The 22,141-nt window shown below is 40.0% G+C and overlaps 1 pseudogene; it reads right to left on the bottom strand.

Annotated features, from left to right (window-relative positions):
• The window catches only part of LOC132898098 (somatostatin receptor type 2-like), a 37,819-nt pseudogene extending 25,178 nt beyond the window's left edge, over positions 1–12,641 (bottom strand).
• Positions 12,642–22,141: the final 9,500 nt, after the last annotated feature.

Genomic DNA, 22,141 nt, shown 5'->3' on the forward strand with positions numbered 1-22,141 from the left:
GCTCCATTCAAAATCAAAAGAGTCAATGATAAGCAGAAAGCACCATGGAAGCAGTACCCAGCTGTTAAACTGCTAAAGAGAGAATGTAGAAAGACTGAAAGAAAATGGCGCAAATCTAAACTTCACATCCATTATCAAATCCATAAAGAGATGCTTTGTAATTATAATTATGAAATTCGTAAAGCAAGACAGTCTTTCTTCTCCAACATCATCAACAGGAATATGAACAAGGCCCGTGTGCTATTTTCAACAGTAGAGAAGCTAACTAATCCCCCACCACAATTAGCACCTGAACTTCTCTCAGTTAATAAATGCAATGAGTTTGCATCCTTTTTCATAGGTAAAATTAATAAAATACGGCAGAATATTGCTCATAATATATCTCAGTTGCAAAAAATTTAAAAACTGCAATCACCAATGACACAGATAGATAACTTCAACACAATGTCAGAATTTTGTTTAATTGATTATGAGACTCTTGAAAAAACTGTACAAAATCTCAGTTCCTCAACATCTGAATTGGACATTCTGCCCACCAACTTTTTTAAGTCTGTTCTTCATCTTATAATTACAGATGTGCTTCAAATTATAAATACATTCCTAGAGACTGGCGTTGTTCCTGTGTCCCTGAAAAAAGCCGTTGTAAAGCCCCTACTTAAAAAAATAATAATCTGGATCCTTCAGTATTAAATAACTACAGGCCAATATCAAATTTACCATTCATCGGGAAAATCCTTGAAAAAATTGTCTTCAATCAATTAACTGCCTTCTTGATATCAAACAGCCGTTTTGATAATTTTCAGTCAGGATTTCGTGCCAATCATAGCACTGAAACAGCGCTGATTAAAGTTATAAATGACATACGTCTTAATACTGATGCAGGCAAAACATCGGTCCTGGTATTACTGGACCTCAGTGCAGCTTTTGATACTGTTGATCACAACATACTGCTATATCGACTTGAACACTGGGTTGGATTGACTGGTAAAGTTATCAATTGGTTAAATTCATACTTAAAAGATAGAAGCTTCTTTGTTACCATGGGAAATTGTTCCTCAACGTCAATGTCCTTGACCTGTGGTGTCCCCCAGGGGTCGATTCTTGGACCATTACTTTTCAACCTTTATATGCTCCCACTTGGGCAAATTATCAATAACAATTCAATTTTGTATCACTGCTATGCAGATGACACCTAAATTTATTTTGCTTTATCACCTAATGATTATGCCCCCCTTGAATGTCTCTACCAGTGTATCGATCAAATCAACAGCTGGATGTCACAAAATTTTCTTCAACTGAACACAGATAAAACAGAAATAATTCTATTTGGAAAAAAAGATGAAAGACTCAGGATTACCACTATTCTTGACACAAAAGGGATTAAAACTAAAGAAATGGTTAAAAATCTTGGTGTTTTCATTGACAGCGAGCTAAACTTTGACAGTCACATGAAAGCAATCACTAAAACGGCATTTTATCACCTAAAAAACATTTCCAAACTAAGAGGACTTATGTCAAAAAATGATCTGGAAAAACTGATACATGCCTTCATCTCTAGTAGGGTTGATTACTGCAATGGCCTTTTCACAGGCCTGCCAAAAAAGACCATCAAACGACTTCAGCTGGTTCAAAATGCAGCGGCTAGGGTTCTCACACGAACAAAAAGAACAGAGCACATTACTGCAATTCTAAGGTCCCTTCACTGGCTTCCAGTAAGCTACAGAATTGACTTTAAAGCATTGCTGCTGGTGTACAAATCTCTAAAGGGTACAGGGCCCAATTACCTCTCTGATATGTTGCAGCGGCCAAACCCAATCAGATCTACCAGATCGAAACAGAAAAATTTACTATTAAAACCTGTTGTTAAAACAAAGTATGGTGAAGCAGCTTTTAGCTACTATGCAGTGCAGCTATGGAACCAACTGCCAGAGGACATTAAAAATGCTCCTGCTGTTGGCAGCTTCAAATCTAGGTTAAAGACCAAGCTGTTTTCAGATGCTTTCTGTTAAATAATTAATATTGTCTTCTTTACATGTTTTATAACTTTTACAGTCTCTGCATGTTTCAAATTTACTTAACTTTTATTCTATTTTATTCTGCTGTTTTTTTTTTCTCCCCCTATTTGAACTTCTCATTCATTATTATCTCTAGCCGCTTTATCCTTCTACAGGGTCGCAGGCAAGCTGGAGCCTATCCCAGCTGACTACGGGCGAAAGGCGGGGTACACCCTGGACAAGTCGCCAGGTCATCACAGGGCTGACACAGAGACACAGACAACCATTCACACTCACACCTATGGTCAATTTAGAGTCACCAGTTAACCTAACCTGCATGTCTTTGGACTGTGGGGGAAACCGGAGCACCCAGAGGAAACCCACGTGGACATGGGGAGAACATGCAAACTCCACACAGAAAGGCCCTCGTCGGCCACGGGGCTCGAACCCGGACCTTCTTGCTGTGAGGCGACAGCGCTAACCACTATACCACCATGCCGCCTATTTGAACTTCTACTTCATTTTATTATTTTATTTCTACTATTGTTTAATTCTTATTATATTTCTTGCCATTTATTTTATGTAATTTTATTCTCTATTGTTTACTGTTTTGCTTTTACTTCTGTAAAGCACATTGAACTGCCACTGTGTATGAAATGTGCTATATAAATAAACTTGCCTTGCCTATTGTAGTTGTATCTATTTTGTATCTCAGACTTAAATATTTTTGTAAAACAAGTGTTTTTCTATAAAATATTCTTGCATTCTTGGTAACTATGTTCTTGAGTGGGTTCTTTTTTTTTTTACAGAAAAGCCGTTCTGCATGGACATTCATTGAAGCCCTCATTGTTTTTTAATGGTTATTTATGAGTGTTTAGGGGTTACAATAATGTAAGTCTAGGTTGCTTTATATAAAAGGCATGTCCAGAAATATTGATGTCACTGTCTAAGCAGAGGGATCTGGCTTCTTTAGACGCTGTCTTCTTAAAACTGAATAAATATTTAAAAAGAGCCAACCGAGCCAGTCTTTTGAACGGCTCTTTTCAAAGAACAGATCACAAAGATGCAGATCCCATCAAAGAGCCATAAATCCCATCTCTAATCTGTGCTCAGATATCACACAGGTCATCCAGGTATGCTGGCATTGTCTCTAGAGGAAATGTCGGTGGAGAGGTGGTGTTTAAAAAGGGTGTGGTTAATCGGAAACCTCGGGTTAACCAAGAACATAACCTGAGACGAGCAGGTTTGAGATGCAGCGTAAATTGCCATGGCAGCATACCTCGGTTTGAACATAGCCAACTTTCGTAGTATGGGTTAATCGGGAAGTTACGCTGCACGTGATCAAGTTACTCTCGAAGTTACCCTGGTAAGCCAGAAAATCCGCTTCGTAGTACAGGGCCCTGGTTCTCTTTGCTGTGTACAAATAAGCCGTTTTCAGACCCTGACTTTGCTAAAACGTTTCGTTTTGCTATTCTATCTGTTTCTGTGCCTTTATTGTGTTTCATGCTCAAGCTATTTTTCTAGTTCATGGTTTTTGCACTAAGGGTTTTATTTTCTAGTTCATGGTTTTTGCTCTAAGGGTTTTTTTTTCTAGTTCATGGTTTTTGCTCCAAGGGTTTTTTTTCTAGTTCATGGTTTTTGTACTAAGGTTTTTTTTTCTAGTTCATGGTTTTTGCTCCAAGGGTTTTTTCTTATTTGTGTTTTTTTTTTTTTGCTCTAGACAGGGCTCAAAATTAACTTTTTTTCTTTGTCCCCCCCAGTGGTCCCGAATTCTGTGTTGTATTGTCCCGAATGGAAGCAATAGTGTCCCCATTTTTTTTCCTCTCTGAAATAACCAGTGGTTAATATCATAAGAAGTTACTATTATATTTGTAACTATGCGATTTTGAACCCTTTATATCATTTTTACAATAAAAGTCACAAAACACAAGTGACATGTCCTATACATCATCTACTTCAAAATTACAGTTATTGCATTTTCAGTTTATTAAACTTTGGTGATCTCACTGTATGAATAGATACCCATTTATTTAAAGGGGCCAACTAGCTCATTCAGAAAATGTTTCAACTCACTACATCTGCAGTACACTTTAGTTGAAAATAAGACCCCTTTTATGTTCATTTCATCTACTTATACCTTGAATATCTGTTGGCATTTATAAGGCCAACTTATAATTTTCACCATTAACGTTATCCATTTTTATGAACTTTCCGTTATCCATTACCGTTATCCATTTTTATGAACTTTCCGTTATCCATTACCGTTATCCATTTTTATGAACTTTGCGTTATCCATTACCGTTATCCATTTTTATGAACTTTGCGTTATCCATTACCGTTATCCATTTTTATGAACTTTCGCTGCCGAAACGTGGGTGCAAACGTTAGCAACATCAACATAGTGCCAGGTCCTAGCCTAGTTGTGCTGCTGACTGACTAAACTTTCTGAACTAGAAAGACACCAAGAAAACTCACTTATTCTGTTGAACGGTATCTTCCGTCAATATCATCCACATCATTCCTGTTGTATTTTATAACGTGTCTAACAGTATTCATTAAGTTCATTCAGTTGCTAGCGTTGCCTGCAGACCAGCCCTATCCACTGTAGTTCCTACCTAACCATAGCATCATAAGTCATAACCTAATAATCACAAATAACTTACCACATTGACAGGCGATGACACTTTGGATCCTGAAGGTCCCGGAGACGTTATGTCTCGGCTTTCAGTTTCTTCCCCGCGGGCGGTCCGCTTCAACCACTTAAGCATTTTTGTTCTGGCAAGAGTCGGCGCAGCGTGTGCGGTAGCAATTCCATTCCAAGTCCATATAATGCGGACTCCGGACGAAGATTCTAGAACAGAATGCGCTGCTCTGTAGCCTACTGATGCAGGTGCATCGAAAGTGTAGCTATTAATGTATTTTTCGCTGTTAACGTTTTAAAATTGACAAATTAGGTGAATGTCTACGTATGGTTTACGGCTTTGTAAATAATATTAATGTAGAACTTTTTTTCTAGATCTATTTTTTTCCATTGTCCCAGATATGATAATTTTGTGTCCCGATGACATTTTTTATGGTCCCCGGGACGTCGGGACACCGTTAGTTTCGAGCGCTGGCTCTAGAGTTTTTGTCCCTGTCTGTCTCGTGTTTTTGTCAAGTTTTTTGTCTCTTTGCACCAGGGCCCTGTACTACGAACGGAGGTCAACCTACCCAGAAGTAACCCAGGGTTCCCCCGCTAAACCGGGGTTGACAAAACCTGGTTATCTTGTTTGGGGTTAAACGGTACTACGACGCCAGTTATGAAGTTGATTTGTTGAACCTGTGTTAACCTAATCAGGGTTAATGCGTGTTCACATTAAAGGGGAGGTTATCAGTGCAAATCACCACTGTTCACAATGGCACGGTCGCCGTACTTCACGGAGGAAGAATGCGCTGTCATAATGCAAAGCTACGAGGAGTTCAAAACAACATTAAGAGCAAAATCTAACACAGCGGTTGCCAATAAGGAGCGGCAAGCATGTTGGCAACGAATTGCCGATCGGGTAAATGCGTAAGTACAGTGGTGCTTGAAAGTTTGTGAACCCTTTAGAATTTTCTATATTTCTGCATGAATATGACCTAAAACATCATCAGATTTTCACACAAGTCCTAAAAGTAGATAAAGAGAACCCAGTTAAACAAATGAGACAAAAATATTTTACTTGGTCATTTTTTTATTGAGGAAAATGATCCAATATTACATATCTGTGAGTGGCAAAAGTATGTGAACCTCTAGGATTAGCAGTTAATTTGAAGGTGAAATTAGAGTCAGGTGTTTTCAAATCAATGGGATGACAATCAGGTGCGAGTGGGCACCCTGTTTTATTTAAAGAACAGGGATCTATCAAAGTCTGATCTTTACAACACATGTTTGTGGAAGTGTATCATGGCAGGAACCAAGGAGATTTCTGAGGACCTCAGAAAAAGCGTTGTTGATGCTCATCAGGTTGGAAAAGGTTACAAAACCATCTCTAAAGAGTTTGGACTCCACCAATCCACAGTCAGACAGATTGTGTACAAATGGAGGAAATTCAAGACCATTGTTACCCTCCCCAGGAGTGGTCAATCAACAAAGATCACTCCAAGAGCAAGGCATGTAATAGTTGGCAAGGTTACAAAGGACCCCAGGGTAACTTCTAAACAACTGAAGGCCTCTCTCACATTGGCTAATGTTAATGTTCATGAGTCCACCATCAGGAGAACACTGAACAACAATGGTGTGCATGGCAGGGTTGCAAGAAGAAAGCCACTGCTCTCCAAAATGAACAATGCTGCTCGTCTACAGTTTGCTAAAGATCACATGGACAAGCCAGAAGGCTATTGGAAAAATGTTTTGTGGACGGATAAGACCAAAATAGAACTTTTTGGTTTAAATGAGAAGCGTTATGTTTGGAGAAAGGAAAACGCTGCATTCCAGCATAAGAACCTTATCCTATCTGTGAAACATGGTGGTGGTAGTATCATGGTTTGGGCCTGTTTTACTGCAGCTGGGCCAGGACGGCTTGCCATCATTATGCTTGCTGAATTATACCAGTTAATTCTAAAGGAAAATGTCAGGACATCTGTCCATGAACTGAATCTCAAGAGAAGGTGGGTCATGCAGCAAGACAACGACCCTAAGCACACAAGTCGTTCTACCAAAGAATGGTTAAAGAAGAATAAAGTTAATGTTTTGGAATGGCCAAGTCAAAGTCCTGACCTTAATCCAATCGAAATGTTGTGGAAGGACCTGAAGCGAGCAGTTCATGTGAGGAAACCCACCAACATCCCAGAGTTGAAGCTGTTCTGTACAGAGGAATGGGCTAAAATTCCTCCAAGCCGGTGTGCAGGACTGATCAACAGTTACCAGAAACATTAGTTGCAGTTATTGCTGCACAAGGGGGTCACACCAGATACTGAAAGCAAAGGTTCACATACTTTTGCCACACACAAATATGTAATATTGGATCATTTTCCTCAATAAATAAATGACCAAGTATAATATTTTTGTCTCATTTGTTTACCTGGGTTCTCTTTATCTACTTTTAAGACTTGTGAGAAAATCTGATGATGTTTTCGGTCATATTTATGCAGAAATATAGAAAATTATGAAGGGTTCACAAACTTTCAAGCACCACTGTACATTCTCCCTTCTACATGTTCCAGAACAGAAGTATAGGATAAGAGAAAGCTTCATGATCAATCACAAGTCACAGAAAATGGTCCTTCGACATGGCCCCAGTCATATATAGCTTGTTTAATGTCCGAAAAATCCTGAATAAAATTTGGTATGGTAAATTCATGGAGTAGCCTACTTAAGCTGATATGTGCACGAGTCACATGAATTAGGATGACTGACTGTTCAGTCCCTTTGACTAAGTTGGTGTATGTCCTGTGAACATTTCAGAGGCAACAGCAGTGCCAAACGCACCTGGCAACAGGTGAAAATGAAATATAAAAACATCATTCATAATGGTGTGTGCGCGCGCGTGCAAGCATTCATTTGCCTTTTATTTATTCAAGTTTTATCTGTTTGCCTAATGGTTCAAATTGTTTTGTATATAGTTTATAATGTTGTGTGATATTAATGATAATATTGTGGGAAAACTATTTTGCATGGACGTTCATTTAATTTATTCTATCGTCATTTTGTTTGTTCTATTTTTGTGTATTTTATTTATTTATCTGTTTGTCTAGTTGTATCTATTTTTCTAATATATTTTTTGCATTAATAGTTTGTTTTTTCCTATTAAAATAATCGTGTTCTTGTTATAACTATCTATTTATCTGACTGTTTAGTTGTATCTATTTTTGTTATAATTTCAATATTTTTAATATAGAAAGTTTGTTTTTTTCTATTAAAATGTTCTTGTGTGATAACTAGTTCTTGTGTTATATTTATTGTAGTTGTATCTATTTTGTATCTCAGACTTAAATATTTTTGTAAAACAAGTGTTTTTCTACAAAATATTCTTGCGTTCTTGGTAACTATGTTCTTGAGTGGGTTCTTTTTTTTTTTTTTACAGAAAAGCCGTTCTGCATGGACATTCATTGAAGCCCTCATTGTTTTTTAATGGTTATTTATGAGTGTTTAGGGGTTACAATAATGTAAGTCTAGGTTGCTTTATATAAAAGGTATGTCCAGAAATATTGATGTCACTGTCTAAGCAGAGGGATCTGGCTTCTTTAGATGCTGTCTTCTTAAAACTGAATAAATATTTAAAAAGAGCCAAATGAGCCAGTCTTTTGAACGGCTTTTTTCAAAGAACGGATCACAAAGATGCGGATCCCATCAAAGAGCCATAAATCCCATCTCTAATCTGCACTCCGATATCGCACGGGCCATCCAGGTACACTGGCATTGTCTCTAGAGGAAATGTCAGTGGAGAGGTGGTGTTTAAAAAGGGTGTGGTTAATCGAAAACCTTGGGTTAACCAAGAACATAACCTGAGACGAGCAGGTTTGAGATGCAGCGTAAGTTGCCATGGCAGCATACCTCGGTTTGAACATAGCCAACTTTCGTAGTATGGGTTAATCGGGAAGTTACGCTGCACGTGATCAAGTTACTCTCGAAGTTACCCTGGTAAGCCAGAAAACCCGCTTCGTAGTACAGGGCCCTGGGCTATTTTTGCCATTTGTTTGTTTACCTTTTTTGCCACGCCCTTTCCCTGGATTAAATCTCATTATTTATTGGACTGCCTGTGTGTTCTGCTTCTGGATCTTAATCTCACCACCCCTAAAGCTGGGCATACACTGTGCAATTTTTGGCCCGATTTTAACACGATTTTCACTCGTGCGACTATTTTGGAGATTGGGCCGAGTTTTGGCTCAATCGTGCATCTCGGATCGTGTAGTATACATGGGGTAACGACAAGCGATTAACACCTCACGACCTCCTCTCGATCGATCGGATGAAAATCAAACCTGTTTGAAATCCTGGTCGCCCATTGTGAGGCTATTGCACTGTTGAAGCAGTGTCACGAGCCAATTTACCTCAACCTGTCACACTACACATGCGCGAACACAGATACGGAAGAGAAAACAGAGACTTCCGGTTTCCTCTTCTTCTTCTTTTTCACGTTGCTGTTCCAGATACAAGAATCCGACGAGTCGTGTATCGAAGTACAGTGTGAGCAGTCAGATCGCATCCGAGCATCTGATCGTATAGTGTGAGAACAGGAATCGTGCTGTTTACCCCTGTGATTCACTCGTACAGTGTGAGCAGCAGCTGAATACCGCGATTGAAAAAATCGCACACTGTATGCCCAGCTTAACAGTACGTTCTGGCCCCCTAATAAAAACTAAGCATACGCAATCAACCATGCATAAGAATGACCTTTTAGCACAATCACATTATATTTTATTCACATGTACACATACATATAATGTTATTCATACAAAATTACATGTATCTGCTAAAATATTTAACGTAATAAGATAACTTTGCAGTCTAATGTAGAATGATCGCTCTTTATTGATCAATTGTGAAAATATTAATTTCTTTAACAGAAGTAAGGAATAATCCTGAATAATTAGGTTGTTTTCACGTAAAAATGTAATGTTACATATTATGCACATTTACCTGTACTGAAAAACCTTTATTATTTTCTTTCCAATTTTTAAAATGCAACAATGTGAGTTTGAATATAATTATATGATTATGTTAAAGCTGAACTTTCAGCATGTTTTGTAAGTTTTTGAGGTAGCAAGAAAAGCACGCACGCACGCACGCACACACGTGTGTCTCATCTCATCATCTCTAGCCGCTTTATCCTGTTCTACAGGGTCGCAGGCAAGCTGGAGCCTATCCCAGCTGACTACGGGCGAAAGGCAGGGTACACCCTGGATAAGTCGCCAGGTCATCACAGGGCTGACACTCACATTCACACCTACAGTCAATTTAGAGTCACCAGTTAACCTAACCTGCATGTCTTTGGACTGGGGGAGAAACCGGAGCACCCGGAGGAAACCCACGCGGACACGGGGAGAACATGCAAACTCCACACAGAAAGGCCCTCGCCGGCCACAGGGCTCGAACCCGGACCTTCTTGCTGTGAGGCGACAGCGCTAACCACTACACCACCGTGCCGCCCCTATATTTTTTTTAATATATATATATAAAAATTAAAAAAAAAAAAAAAAATATATATATATATATATATATATATATATATATATATATATAAAAAATCTATCTATATATAATAGATAATTATCTCATATCTATCTATATATAATATAATTTTTCTCTCCGTGCTTCCATGGAAGGCGGTTGCATTTTCTCTGCTCTCCCTCTCTCTCCTTTTTTTCCCTGCTTGTGCTTCTTTGTCTCGTCTCGTCTGCTGTACTTTTTGAAGAGAGTCTCCCTGCATTACTTTCTAAACTTAAAAAAAAAAGCATGGAATTGATAAACTGGTCTCCTAACGAAATGGACACAGTTTTCTCGACGAGAAGTCTGTGTTCAGGGGAACCCGCCAGTCCTGCCGGAACGTTCGCGGCTGGTTACACGATGGACGCGTGGGAGCGGTGGCGGGTTGTGTGCCTGGCGATTCTTTCTATGGAGGACACTGAAGATATCTACCTATTCGGAACCATGATTACAGGACTTTTGCTGATTGGATTAGGCATTGCCCTGGCATATCGAGGAAATCAGACAACGGTGACAGCTGTTCAAAGCCCCACAAAGCTGCCCGATATGATTGAAGCGGTGGGCAAAGCTGTCGGCACTCAGACTGTGGCTATTCAGAACTTGAACCACAATATGGTTGTTATCTTGGAGAAGCTTTCGGCTTTGCAAGGAATAAGTATTTTGGAGACCAATTTGAACAGAACCGACAGAATGGACAGATATGCACGAGCGGTGTGGATGTGCAAAGACTGCATCTGGAAAGACCAAACAATTTCTATCTTCTTGACATTCGGCTCCCTGAGACAGCACCGGCCTCGGTTAAGGCTGTTGCTAAGACAACATTTCCCCCTGAAGGTCACTGCTGGGAGACGCTCTCGCATTCCTTGTCCAACTTTCCGCGATTGCCGTTTTCATCCCCAGTGTGACAAGCGGGTGCGTGACCAGCGCCCTCATGGCTGCAGGAGCGGACGGCTGCTTGCTTGCGCTGGGTTACCTCTACCTCCTCCCCTCCACCCCTGATTGCACCCTCCCTTCCCCCCCCAAGTCCCATGTTTTAAAGTGTACTTGTATTATTGTGTGCTTATGTGCGGAGGTTTTTTAAATGTTCCCACACTGTACTCCTGACAGGAGCATAGTGGGGGGGGGTGTTCTTTTTTGTCCCTCATCTCTCCTCATGTTACTACTGTGTTTCTTTTTCAGACCCTCCAGGATTTTGTGATGTTGCGATTTGCAACTTCAACGCAAATTCAGCCAATCCCCATGAATTCAGGGCGGTGTTGCAATTATATCCAATCACCGCAACTTTCCCGCAAATTTGACCAATCGTCGGCGTCGTCTTGAGGTGATGTCGACAAACTACCTTCTGCCTTACTTCGGTGTATACGTTCAAGAGAAGCAGCATGTGCGCAGTGTTGCCAGATTGGGAGGTTTTAAGTGCATTTTGGCGGTTTTGAACATATTTTGGGCAGGAAAATGTCAGCAGTATCTGGCAACACTGCATGTGCGAGTCAGTGTTTATATAGGCTTAAATTCTGTTACTGAAAGTGTGTTATTGTTACCTCTCTCCGCCAGGTTGTCTGAAATAAGTGATAAAATAAGGAGACAGCCGGACACAGGTTTATACAGAAGTTGTTCTGACGAATCCTTTAATCATTTGATTTCTCCCTATAACTCATCAATTTAACAAGCATTCTTCCTCATCATCAGTCCATTCTTCAGTACACAGCCTCACAAGGGCACAATCTCTACTTAAGTTGATCCCATCTTCTTTAGAATATGCAAATCAGATAATAAACTGAAATAATAAATTCCTGTGGCTTGCTGTCTTATTTCCCTTTAACATCATTCTCTAACTTAGCTTTTACATATGACCAATAGTGCCATCACATCAAACATAAACCAGTAACATTACACCCATTCAAATAACTGAGCAGTAAAACATGGAATATTGTTTAACTCTTCACTAAGAAATGCGTGACTCTTGCTTTCAGAACATTGCAATGTTGTACAAAGACAGCATTTCAACTGATCATACATGGCGTGCATGAAAGTTCACGGGGGACGCCATTTTAAAACTGTGACGCACTCTTATTATTTGGCGCTAGAACGGTGCAATAAACATGACACTTTTGGCATTCCAACTCGTTAAGTTTAGGCACCAGCAGGTACACTCCTGCAGGTTGCAATAATAATAACTTCAAAATGATTCTCTTGTTCACCTTAGTAAACCTGTTTTTTTTTTTTTTGTTCCAAGTACTAGCATACCATCGTTTGCGGGCATTCATTAGCACATTAACATTCATAGGACTTCAAAATAATGACTACACAAACGTGATATGCATTTACCACAGTCTCTGCATCTTCCTAAATGCTTTAACAGTTACCCCGTGTCGTATTCAGTGAGATTACCCACCTGAAATAAGTGATAAAATAAGGAGACAGCCGGACACAGGTTTATACAGAAGTTGTTCTGACGAATCCTTTAATGATTTGGATTTCTCCCTGTCAGAATCAAGGCTTCTCCCCATCACTGCTGGCATAGTGCCATCTAGAGGTGTGGTATATAACTAGCGAAGAAAAGCTTAAATCTCATTGGAAAGGGGTATTGTCTGTTAGTCATATTAGTAAGGAAAGAATTCAATCAAAAGAATAACAAAAAAAATGTGTAGGGGTATCTGATTATACTTTGAATTATTACTACATATTGATTAATTACCAATCCATTACACTATGTTTACAGTGAAGGACTGTGTGCACTTTACATTTTTTTTTTTACTTAATACAAGAAATTAATGGATGCCAACATTTTTGCCAAAATGGTATGTTATTTTCCATTGTTTAGGCAGCTTCAGCATCATACTGTGAGATTCTGTTCAAATTGTTTTTTTTTCTTCTATGAAGCCTGAGCCATTTATTTTATTAGTTTATAATTATTGTTTAATTTAGTCTTCAGGAGAGACTGCCTGCACGCAGTATTAGTATTAATAGTTTTTTTTTCTTACATGAAAGCTGAGGCATTTATATTATATTTTAAGGTAACTTCATGTTGTGCTGTGAGGTTCTATGCACTTTAACTTTTGAACCAACAGGTGCATTTGGATAAGTAAAGCCTATTTTTCTGCATTTTTGTAGTCCTGATAATCTTTTATAGTGGTAAAGTTGTTTATAGGACCATTTCTCAGTGTCTTTGTTTTTTTAATCAATAGTTTTTCAGTAATAACTTAATATTTAACATCTCATCTCATTATCTCTAGCCGCTTTATCCTGTTCTACAGGGTCGCAGGCAAGCTGGAGCCTATCCCATCTGACTATGGGCGAAAGGCGGGGTACACCCTGGACAAGTCACCAGGTCATCACAGGGCTGACACATAGACACAGACAACCATTCACACTCACATTCACACCTACGGTCAATTTAGAGTCACCAGTTAACCTAACCTGCATGTCTTTGGACTGTGGGGGAACCGGAGCACCCGGAGGAAACCCACGCGGACACGGGGAGAACATGCAAACTCAGCACAGAAAGGCCCTCGCCGGCCACAGGGCTTGAACCCGGACATTCTTGCTGTGAGGCGACAGTGCTAACCACTACACCACCGTGCCGCCCAATATTTAACATATCACTCAATTTTAATCACAAAAAGAGAAAACCGCAACAATTTCTTATATATAGATATATATACGTATATATACTAGTGCATCTCAAAAAATTAGAATATTGTGAAAAAGTTCAATATTTTCCATCAGTTATTTAAGAAAGTGAAAATGTTATATATTATAGACTCATTACACATAAACTAAAATGTTTCAAGCATTTTTCTATTTTAATTTTAATCAGTATGGCATACAGTACAAAAGCATAAAAAAACATCTCAAAATATTAGAATATTTCATTTTGAGTTTGAGTAAAACAGTATGAACACAGTGTATCTCGGTCTAGTTCAGTACACACAACCACAATCATGGGGAAGACTGCTGACTTGGCTGTTGTCCAGAAGATGATCACTGATTCCCTCCACAAGGAGGGTAAGTCACAAAAGGTCATTGCTGAAAAGGGTGGCTGGAAAAGGTGCACAAGCAACAGGGATGGCCGCAGTCTTGAGAGGATTGTCAAGAAAAGTTGATTCAAGAACTTGGGAGTGGACTGAGGCTGGTGTCAGTGTATCATGACCCATCACGAACAGACATCTTCAAGAAAGGGGATACAACTTTCACATTCCTAATATCAAGCTACTCCTGAGCCAGAGACAAATGTCAGAAGTGTCTTACCTGGGCTAAGGAGAGAAAGAAATGGACTGTTGCTCAGTGGTCCAAAGTCCTCTTTTCAGATGAAAGTACATTTTGCATTTAATTTGGAAATCACGGTTCTAGAGTTTGGAAGAAGAGTGGAGAGGCACAGAATCCAAGGTGTTTGAAGCCCAGTGTGAAGTTTCCACAGTCTGTGATGATTTGGGGTGCCATGTCATCTGCTGGTGTTGGTCCACTGTATTTTATCAAGTCCAAAGTCAACACAGCCATCTACCAGGAGATTTTAGAGCACTTCATGCTTCCATCTGCTGACGAGCTTTTTGGAGATGCTGATTTCCTTTTCCAGCAGGACTTAGCACCTACCCACAGTGCCAAAACTACTACCAAATGGTTTGCTGACCATGATATTACTGTGTTTGATTGGCCAGCCAACTTGCCTGACCTGAACTCCATAGAGAATCTATGGGGTATTGTCAAGAGGAAGATGAGAAACACCCGGCCCAAAAATACAGATACGCTGAAGGCCACTATCAAAGCAACCTGGGCTTCAATAACACCTCAGCAGTGCCACAGACTGATCACCTCCATGCCACACCACATTGATACAGTAATCTATGGTAAAGGAGCCCCAACCAAGTTTTGAGTGTATAAATGAATATACTTTTCAGAAGTTGGACATTTCTGTATTGTAAATCCTTTTTTTTTAATTGATCTTAGGGAATATTCTAATAATTTGAGATACTGGCTTTCTGATTTTCATGAGCTATAAGCCATAATCATCAAAATTAAAACAAAAAAGGCTTTAAATATTTTACTTTACATGTAATGAATATAGAATATATGAAAGTTTACCTTTTTGAATTAAATTATGAAAAAAGGAACTTTTTCATGGTATTCTAATTTTTTGAGATGCACTAGTGTATATATATATATATAGAGAGAGAGAGAGAGACAGCACGGTGGTGTAGTGGTTAGCGCTGTTGCCTCACAGCAAGAGGGTCCAGGTTCGAGCCCCGTGGCCGGCGAGGGCCTTTCTGTGCGGAGTTTGCATGTTCTCCCCGTGTCCACGTGGGTTTCCTCCGGGTGCTCCGGTTTCCCCCACAGTCCAAAGACATGCAGGTTAGGTTAACTGGTGACTCTAAATTCACCGTAGGTGTGAATGTGAATGGTTATCTGTGTCTATGTGTCAGCCCTGTGATGACCTGGCGACTTGTCCAGGGTGTACCCCACCTTTCGCCCGTAGTCAGCTGGGATAGGCTCCAGCTTGCCTGCGACCCTGTAGAAGGATAAAGCGGCTAGAGATAATGATATAGGGCTTGAAATTCGCGGTGGTCCGGTCACCCGAGGCAACTTAATTTGTCATTTGGTGGGTAATTCCTGTCACTAGGCAGCCCGGCTGGCTAGTTGAAAATAAAAAAATATATATGAAGCGAAGATTCAGTCTAGGGCTATGCGATATATCGAATATACTCGATATATCTCTGAAATTTCTGTGTGAGATACATAAAATTATTATATTGTAACTATCGAGTATTTTATGGTCATCTGCCAACTTGCGTTTGTTTAAAACCTTTTCTGGTGGTTTTCTCCTTGTCCCTCAGGCAGTAACGTGAGAGGCTGCCTAAGGGTAAAAAATAAAAAATAAAAATAACGTCACACACTCGCCAACCAATCCCGGGCGACATCTCGGTGCTGAAAGGAACTTGTAGGAAGATTTCCTAGTTTCAGTTTACAGCGCTGACTCAGTTCGTGCAATTGCTGGTGTTGCATAGGCTACCGTGTAAGCTCTGTCAATTTCAGCAACAAATTAAAAATGGAAGTGGATGAATTGGTTCCTCAAAGAACTAGTAAGGGGTCAGTCATCTGGTATTTTTTTGGATATCGCGAGGAGGACGTGGAACAGCAAATTCCAATTTGTAAAGTGTGCAAAAAACCCCCCTGTCATCACGAAAGGCAGCAGCACTACAAAGCATGTTGGACATATTCTGGGTGCTATAGTCATGATAGTCAGTATATTTGTTTTCAATACTCATACACCAAGTTGCCAAGTTTTCCAATATATTATTATTTGTTGATATTATATTATGGTGCTCTCTGTTGATCTAATTTATGTATTTAACAACAGTATCAAAATACTCGGTTCTTGAAATAAATGCACATTAGTCATGAACAATGGTAACTACTCTCTTTTGCGTTATTTTTGACAGAAGTAAAATTCATACATGAACAAATTTTGGCTAGTTGATTTTCTGTTTGGCTAGTTACTTTGGAAGATAACTAGTCCGGCTGGCTAGTGAAAAAATATATGAATTTTGAGCCCTGATATATATATATATATATATATATATATATATATATATATATATATATATATATATATATATATATATATATATAATTAGTGCTGTCAAAGTTAACACGTTAATTTTGGCGATTAATTTTAAACATTTAATGCATTAAAAAAATTAATGCAATTAACATGGTTTTGTTTACTTCTGGCGGCGGCTGACCCATAACCTTTGGTTATGTGTGCGGGAAAACCGAGCAGAAACAGCTATCCTAACTAAAGGAGAGTCTATGGCGGAAAGATGGATAAGGGCGAACTTTTAGGGGGAAAGTTTCATTTTAAAAAGTTGCCCGACGGCTCGTTGGACAAAACTAAGGCAATTTGCACAGTTTGCAAAGCCGGATTTAATTACCACAGAAATAACACGTCTTTAGCGTATCACCTCAAAGCAAAACACCCTGCTGAAATTACCTCCACTGGACCTCGCCAGTCTACACTACAGGTGTGTGGCACTCATGGGCAAATAACGAAACCTGTACCCAGGCCCGGCGCCGTGGGGGGGCGAAAGGGGGCGTCGCCCCCTCGTGGCTATAGCCCCGCCCCCTCAACGGAGACTCAGATCACTTAATTGTTTTCTTATGAAAATATAATGTATTATAGACGTATTAATAATTTGCATTTTCAAATACGAAATATTAAGTGGTTGCACATTGCACAAAAATACATTTCACATAAATCACTACTAAAACTGGCATGGTAGAACAAATCTGATTGGTTGTTATGATTCTTACATTGCACATTGTTACTCTTTCATTGCTGACGCTGTACATGCAGGCAAAGGGTTTTGAGAGTGTTGGTGGTTAGCTCGCAGTTTGCTGCTGACCGTGTGTTAGATGGCATCAGAACAGGGGCGATTTCTCAGAGACAAGGGAAGCCGAGCTTCCCCTAAAATTCTCTCCCCAAACTGCAGCATCTACGACGTTGAATTCTCATTAAAACAATAACTTGCATAACATAATATATGCCCAAGATTGTATTTACGTTCATAACTATCCTGTAACTTATTTGAGTGATGTCTGACGAACTTGCAGTTCGCTACGAGAATCACCTTTGCTGCCAGGCTGTAACCAGCGTTGCCAGATACTACTGACGTTTTCCAGCCAAAATATGTTCAAAACCCGCCAAAATGCACTTAAAACCGCCCAATCTGGCAACACTGGCTGTAACCTTTCTTATTTTAATGGGCTCTATGGCTGGCAGCCGGGTATCCGTTGCAGTCTATGAGAGGGCTCTGAACAGCCAATTTCGGCTAGTTGTTATTGGTTAAAATAGACAAAATTGTCACTTCCAGGGAAGCCGGGCTTCTCTGGGACTAAACGAGACAGTGGGAGGGACAAGAAGCCAGGCTGATGAAGGATTATTGGAGGTAGTGTTTGAAAGACATGAGGAGGGCGGTACTTCGGCGAGGAACACGGAAGTATGGTCAGTCAGTCCCCAGCGGATGTCGAGAAAGTGTAGTCGTGTGCCAAAGTGCTGTCCGACTTTCTTTTCTTATAAACATTTCTTCTCATTGATGTCTCTGTACATTACTCTGTAAATAAATGTAAATATTACTCATTGTGCTCCGTTAACTTTCATCCATTCTATCAGTTTGATCATTCGCGAATTCACTCATTTATTTCATTTGTAGTTCAATCTGGTTGTAGGCTAGCTTGAGCCTTATTGGGATCTGCAGTGCTAGCTGCTAACAGAAATTGGTGAAGTCTCTGGAAAGCACAACCAGCTAGTATGACAGGGTCACAGACCATTTTCTGGAAAAGGAGTGGAGGGCAGAATTTGTGTATAAATAGTGTGCATCATATAATGTTCATGAATCTGAAGTGTGTATATTGTTCAGTAATATTAAGAGAATGGTGGGCTCTGTGTTATAGGTTATACCTGGGTATAATATTCAAGGTTCTGTGTGTTGCATAGCCTACCTGGTTATGAATTTCCAGACTGTGTTGCAGAAGATGTTCAAGGATGTGTTGCACAGCTGGGTGTTGTGTTAAAGACTCTGTGTTGCATATCAGGGTATGATGTTCAAGGCTCTTCGTTGAATAGCCAGTGATTTTTGGATGTTTGATATTTTTGATTAAGGATATGAGGCACTAGCCTGGCAAGCCAGACTATAACGTGAAATGTACAAGCAAAAATACTTTCTGCCACTAGGTAGGGTTGTCTAGTTCACTATGCTAATGGGGCACACCTTTCTATGCTTTGATATCCAGCCTACAGGTTTTACGATGAATGCGTAAAATGGGCTTCCCCTGTTTTAAAAACCAGCCGCCGCCACTGCATCAGAATGATATAAGAAAATGGATTGTGTCAAAACACGTCACCCCCCATGCAGCGGGGGTGAAAATTCATCACTTCAGAGTGTTTTGTCCCCTACACGCCTAAACTGGGATCGTGGATTAAGTGGTTAGCGTTGACTCGGTGCGAGTCAGGAAGGCTATTACTGGTGCAGCCGCGGGGTCTGTTGATTTTTTTTAAATTATGATTTTGGCCGCCGAGCCAAGTACCTTAGACTTGCATTGGCGTTTTGTTTTCATGCCGCGGAGCTATTTGTATGTATTTTAAATGTAAAGGACTTGCCTGTAGGTTTGTGTGTGTTGTTTTATGTTTGGCATCTTTCCGGTTGTAACGCGTGTCTGTGAGAAAATTGGAGGGGAGGGTTAACAGGTGGGCACGGGAGTTGATAAAACTGCCCTGGTAATATGTCACATGATTTTCCTGGACTAAAGCAACCTTCGGGGCCGTGGTTTTGTGGTTGGCGCAGTTAATTGTTTGAAACACGTTGTCAGACCGCCATCACTACTACACACTATATGAAAAATATTTGCCCCCTTGCGATTTCTAATTGCCCCCTTAGTAAACTGTTCCTGGCGCCGGGCCTGCCTGTACCGTAAGTGAAAAGTTAACCAATTCCTTGGTTACTTGGATAGTTAAAAACTGCCACCCAGTTAGCACAGTAGAGGATGATAGACTGAGAGAAGTAATTTGTGTTGCATCGGGAGATACCTCTTATAATTTACCCTCGAGAGGAACCATCGTGTCAAGAATACACACTTTGTATGAGAATGAGAGGGCACAGCGGATGAACATGCTTGCGCAAGCAAAGCACATCGCTCTCACGGGTGACCATTGGATGTCTATCAACAACGATAATTATTTGGGCATCACAGCGCATTTCATTGATCAAGACTGGACTCTGCAGTCGTTTGCACTTACTGTGAGTAAAACCGAGGAGCGACATTATGCCGAGGCATGTACTAACCATTTTCTGGATGTTGCAAATGAATGGGAAATGAAGGAAAAGTTGACCACACTCCACACTGACAGCGCTCATAACATGGTTGCTGCCGCGAGGCTACTTCCATTTGAACACCTGCCTTGCATGGCCCACTGTCTGCAAAGAACGGTCACAGTCTCATATGGTTAGTTTTTTTCTTTTTTATCAGACATCTAGTTTTAGGTTTGTTTACCTGACATGTTTTGATAAGACGCGTCACCAACAACAACCGGTGACACTCTGAGGAAGACGACAGTTACGTACGTCAAAACATGTCAGGTAAACAAACCTAAAACTAAATGTCTGATAAAAAAGAAAAAAACTAACCATATCTAATATAAGACATAATGAACATAATCGAGAGGTCACAGTCTCACTTAAAGACAGTGGATTTGAAAGTGTTCTGGCCAAATGTCACAAGATTGTCGGGCACTTTAAGCGTAGTCCATCTAATGCTCAGGAATTAAACGAACAGCAGGTCGCACACGGACTTAAGCAAGAATCACTTGCTCAGGACGTTGCAACAAGATGGAATTCTATGCTGGAGATGGTAAAGAGGATCCAGAGAAACAAATCTCCACTTACCACTACCCTGGCGCAGCAAAAGAGCAAGGTTGCCATGTTGACTGACCAGGAGCTTGCCAAACTCCAAAAGCTGGAGGAACTACTTGAACCTTGCAGGTAAGTTATTTATTTATTGTTTCTTCTCCCTCTCTTTCTTTCTCCCTATCTCCTGTGTACAGTATATGTGTACAGTTTTCTCTCTCTCCCTCTCTCCCCTTCTCTCTTTCACCTGTGTGTGTGTGTGTGTGTGTGTGTGTGTGTGTGTATATATATATATATATATATATATATATATATATATATATATATATATATATATATAATGTGTGTGTGTATGTTCTTGTTCTCTCGCTTCCTCTCTCTTTCACCTGTGTGTGTGTGTGTGTGTGTGTGCACAGGTTCTCGGTGTTGCTAATAAAGATTTACTGAAAAGTTTAACACCTTGTGCTTTCCATTGCAGATATGCGACTGAACTGCTGGGGGGAGAGCAGTATGTCTCCTGTTCAGTGGTCTTGTCAGCCTTACGCCACTTGATCAGAGTTATGGAGCCCTCAGACGATGATCCAGTTTATGTTCTGAGGTTCAAGAAGGCCTTTACCACAGACCTAGCTCAACAGAAGGATAGCACCAACCTCAAATGGCTGAAGATCACTACTGCCCTTGACCCTAGGTTTAAAGACCTTAAGTGCCTTCCAAAAGATGAAAGGAGTGAGGTATGGGCTTCAGTACATGATCTGATGATGAGAGAGACACGTGCATAACAACCACCTGCTAAGACAACAGAGGAGCCGTCACCAAAGAAGAGGAGGACGTCCATCTTGCTGGGTTCTTCTGATTCAGATACAGATGACGAGGAGGAGTCCATAGAGCATTGTCTGGATTGCTACAAAGCAGAGCCAAAAATGGACATAGAGGGGTGTCCACTACAATGGTGGTCAAAGAGAGAGGGAGCACATGCCAGTCTGGCACCCATTGCACGCAAGTACCTGTCAACCCCTGCAACTACAGTGCCTTGTGAGAGGTTGTTCTCACTCTCAGGCAACATCATTCAAAAGAAGCGAGCTTCTTTGTCCCCCGATAACGTAAACAAACTGGTCTGCCTCAGTAACTGGCTGAGTGTAAAGAAGGACTAAGTAAATTGTGTCTATGGAGTGAAAAATGTTCAATGTTCTGAACTTTCAACAATATCTTTGCTCATTCTTTTTTATATTTGCACTGTGCATATGTGCACCTTAAGCCATTAAAATGGTTTTTGAATTTAAATATACTTTCTCTGTGTTTACATTAATTTGATGATTTTAGCTAAATAAATATTCAGTCTTAGGTAGAAAAATGCAATAAATTTATTGATAGATTAATCGCGATTAATTACAGAAATTTGTGCGATTAATTAGTTAATTTTTTTTAATCGATTGACAGCCCTAATATATATATATATATATATATATATATATATATATATATATATATATATATATATATATCAGGGCCTGGCTGGCGTTGTATGGTTGTGTAATGCTGCAACCCATCCAAGTACTCACTTAATACAATAGAGCAGTTAGCAAATG

Source organism: Neoarius graeffei, chromosome 14, assembly GCF_027579695.1.
Source record: "Neoarius graeffei isolate fNeoGra1 chromosome 14, fNeoGra1.pri, whole genome shotgun sequence".
Taxonomy (NCBI): Eukaryota; Metazoa; Chordata; class Actinopteri; order Siluriformes; family Ariidae; genus Neoarius; species Neoarius graeffei.